Source organism: Danio rerio, chromosome 23 (assembly GCF_052040795.2).
Source record: "Danio rerio strain M-AB ecotype USA chromosome 23, GRCz13ab, whole genome shotgun sequence".
NCBI classification, from domain to species: Eukaryota; Metazoa; Chordata; class Actinopteri; order Cypriniformes; family Danionidae; genus Danio; species Danio rerio.
In genome coordinates, this window is record NC_141043.1 from 3,402,034 (window position 1) to 3,406,539 (window position 4,506).

A 4,506-nucleotide genomic window follows, 5' to 3' on the forward strand; every position below is an offset into this window, starting at 1 on the left:
CATTAGTACCAATTGAGCATCGTGTCAACGCCACAGCCTACCTGTATCCTTGCTGACCATGTCCATCCCTTTATGACCACAGTGTACCCATCATCTGATGGCTACTTCCAGCAGGATGACGATGTGCCTGTTTACATGGGCATCTGTAATTGAATTAATTGCCTTAATCTAATTAGGACAATAATATGATTAAGGTGTTTACATGAGTTGGTTTTTGAATGTTCCTTTCATGATCCCGTTTTAACGTCATTGCGTCACCGTGCTTTCCATATTTTCTCCGGAATTTCAGGTAATTTTGGGTGTTTCATTTTTTTATTTGTCAACTTTAACTGCAGTTTCACTTTCGTTTAGGAATAGTTCATCCATGCCCCCCATGACAAACTGAGGTATTGGATGCGACTACAATGTATAAGGACTGGTGGAAGAGTGTTGTTTGAATGGAATTTGATACCGCAAGCCAAATGGGAGAGAAAAAAAACTCCACGTTGTGCATGCAGGTGTCTTTGGTCCTACTGACTCGGTATGCATAGAATAGTGTCGAACAGCTGTGTGTATATGAACTATCCTATTGCAAAATGTGGTGAAAAGTCCTACATGACGATAATAGTTTGATTAAAGTGTTTACATGTCTGTATTGCACTTCAGTAATGCCACTAAAAGCGGCACACTCCACATCTCTTAATTCAATTTCTGTTTAGTTTGCTTAATTGCTTATAAAATCGCTGTTTACATGGTAGACTCTAAATCAGAGTATTGTCTTAATCGCATTATTTCGAATTATCCATGTAAACGTACTCAACGAGTTCACTGTGCTCAAATGGCCTCCACAGTCGCCAGAGCTCAATCCAATAGAGCAGCTTTGGGATGTGGTTGAACGGGAGATTCGCATCATTGATGTGCAGCTGACAAATCTGCAGCAACTGCGTGATGCTATCATGTCAATATGAAGCAAAATCTCTGAGGAATATTTGCAGTATGTTATTGACTCTATGCCACAAAGGATTTTTTTTTTCTTTTTAAGGTCACCAGAACATGTGTGTTGTGTGAGGGAATGGCCAAAAATTAATAACTTATGTGTGTGTGTCTGTGCTCTTATGTGTGTGTGTGTGTGTGTGTGTGTGTGTGTGTGTGTGTTAGTGTGTGTGTGTATGTATGTGTGTGTATGTGTGTGTGTGTTCATGTGTGCTGGCATTTTTGTTAGTGTGTGTGTATTACCTGTGTGTGTGTGTGTGTGTGTGTGTGTGTTCATGTGTGCTGGCATTTTTGTTAGTGTGTGTGTATTACGTGTGTGTGTGTGTGTGTGTGTGTGTGTGTGTGTGTGTGTTTGTCTTTGTGTGTGTTTGGGCATGTGTGTTCACGTTTGAGTTTGTGTGTGTGTGCATGCGTGTGTGTGTGTGTATCTGTGTGAACGTATGTGTGCGTGTGTGTATATGTGTTTGTCTGTAAATGTGTGTGTGTGCGTATGTATGTGTGTTTGCACATTTGTGTGTGTGTGTGTTTGTTCATGAGTGCTCGTTTTTGTTAGTGTATGTGTGTATTACCTGTGTGTGTGTGTGTGTGTGTGTGTGTGTGTGTGTGTTTGTCTGTGCACTTATATGTGTGTGTGTGTGTTGTATCCATGTGCATGTGTAGTGTGATGTATACACCTGCTCTACTGAAGTCATGTCAATAACCCTGGGCTCTCAGAACTCAATACACATCGATGTGTTTCCCGCTCCATCATCAGCGTTCCTCTTACCTCCGCTCTCTCCTTCTTCCTCCTTTGTCCTTTTTCAGCCTCTGTTGTTTGCGTACAGTATCTTTGAGCAATATTTTATTAAAAAAAATAAACACCAAGAACCCGCCTCCTGCGTTACAGTGCACAGAAGACGCTAACGATAAGAATCAATAACAATTTGTGAGCGTATTGAACAAAGGCAACAGTGAGTGTAATTGATTTTTCCCTTTGACACTAAAATTCCGTAATAATTGAACATTTAATCCTAAGGAGAATATAAAAGGTTGCCTATGCATGTTCTTTCTTTTACCGCACGGTTATCTCTGTCAATATTTACAATGGCCAAGTATAATTGCAGAACGGTTTAATTGATATTCCCATAACAGGCCTCACTTCTTCTATCATTACAGCTATTAGCACAGCGACTCACAATGTCAACCATCACCTGAAGTTGTCTAAAGGAATAAACAGGTCAACACGGTATCAAATAAACGCAGAAACACATTAGTAGTGCATTTGTTACCGTCATCTGTGTTGCGAGTTACATAATATTCCTTTATTAGTATCCAGTAAAGGAACCCATTACTTACGCATTAAGTTGTTGGTTCTTTATTTTCCTTCAGCTTTAAGCCTGGTTTATACTTCTGCGTCAAGTGACCCACAGTGCATGCAACGCACCGTGCATTTCCCGAGTTCACACTTACAGATGTTTAAGAATAAAGCATATTTAGCATGGAGAGGGCTCTGAGCTCGGGGAAGACACCCCAACTCGTGTTACTCCCCTTTTTAGGGAATAGAGAGAAGTTGAGATTCGAGCAAAGTATCTAGCCCGGCCCCAGAACGCCCCCCCTGGGTATGTAATGCTTAAGAAGTGAGGTGCCGGGGTGGTGGAGGGATGGTAAAAGTTGTGAGATACTGCAGGTAGGACAGCTTTGGTAAATAGAGTGGTTTGGTCAAAAAACTGATTGGATAATAGAATATTATTAGGATTTTTTTTACAGTGTGACATATCAGAATCAGAAAGAGATTGCCAGGTATGTTCACACATACGAGGACTTTGTTTTGGTGACAAAGCTTTTACAGTGCAACAGAATTACAGAGACAGGACAAATAACAGATAATAAATATATTAGCCCCTCTGTTTATTTTTAACGGAGAAATAAATTTTTAACACATTTTTAATCATAATAGTTTTAATAACTCATTTCTAATAACTGATTTATTTTATCTTTGCCATGATGACAGTAAATAATATTTGACTAGATATTTTTCAAGACACTTCTATACAGCTTAAAGTGACATTTAAAGCTCTAACTAGATTAATTAGGTTAACTTGGAAGGTTAAGGTAGTTAGACAAGTTATTGTATAGCGATGGTTTGTTCTGTAGACAACTAAAAAAATATATAGCTTAAAGGGGGCTAATAGTTTTGACCTTAAAATGGCTTTTAAAAAATTTAAAACTGCTTTTATTTTAGCTGAAATAAAACAAATAAGACAATATTATCAGACATACTGTGAATTTCCTTGCTCTGTTAAACATCATTTGAGAAATATTTAAAAAATGAAACAAATCCAAAGGGGGCGAATAATTCTGACTTCAACTGTACACTGTAAAAAAATGATACGATCAGTTAGTCCTGACGGCGTATGTGTTTAGGTCGTTGAAACTATTAAAAGTTAATCATGTTCTAACTCAATTGTGTAAGTTGCATAAGCAGTTTTAAGTCAGTTTAACATAATGTAAGTTTAATGGACTCATAAGGTTAATTTGATTCAGCTTAAAGATTTAGGCTACCAAGATTTTTTTTACAGTGTATATGACAAATCAGAATCAGAAAGAGCTTTATTGCCAGGTATGTTCACAGATACGAAGACTTTGTTTTGGTGCCAGAGCTTCTACAGTGCAACAGAATGACAGAGACAGGACAAAAAACAGATAATAAATACATTAGCCCCCATGTTTATTTGTTTCCCCAATTACTGTTTAACGGAGAGATTTATTTTCAACACATTTCTAAACATAATAGTTTTAATTACTCATCTCTAATTACTGATTTATTTTCTCTTTGTCATGATGACAGTAAATAATATTTTATTAGATATTTTTAAGACTCTTCTATACAGCTGAAAGTGACATTTAAAGGCTTCACTAGGTTAATTAGGGCAGGTTAGGGTAATCAGGCAAGTTATAGTATAACAATGGTTTGTTCTGTAGACAACTAAAAAAACATATAGCTTAAGGGAGATAATAATCTTGACCTTAAAATAGCTTTTTAAAAAAATAAAAACTGCTTTTACTCTAGCCGAAATAAAACAAATAAGACTTTCTCCTGAAGAAAAAATATTGTCAGACATACTGCGAAAATTTCTTTGCTCTGTTAAACATACTTTGGGAAAAATTTAAAAAAGAAAAATAAATCAAAGGAGGGCTAATAATTCTGACTTCAACTGTTTATTACTTTATACAATGTTATATGTGCAGCTTTTATGTGCAAATTTGCATGTAATGTTTGTTGTTAAATAAGTGTATATGTATAAAAGTTTGTTATTTTGTTAATCAATTTTTTAGTTATACAAAAGTTTAACTTAATATTTTTATCTTATGTAAGTTCAGTTGACCATAAAATCTCCTTTGATTTAACTTAAAAGTTTGTAGGCAGCTGGATTTTTTTTCCAGTGTAGTTTTCCAGTGTTTTATTGGTTAGCATTAGCTCTTTGTCGAGGGCTGCTGTGGGAGTGGTGCTCTTGGCTCGGGCCTGGCTTCTTTCGCCCTGCCCTTGAGATTGTG

General features: G+C 36.7%; 1 long non-coding RNA gene across 1 annotated transcript; it reads left to right on the forward strand.

Moving 5' to 3' along the window:
* Positions 1–318: 318 nt before the first annotated feature.
* Positions 319–4,506, forward strand: LOC141380619 (uncharacterized). Its single transcript, XR_015523065.1, has 3 exons — positions 319–1,233; positions 1,271–3,369; positions 3,437–4,506. It is a non-coding gene; the product is annotated as an uncharacterized LOC141380619 (long non-coding RNA).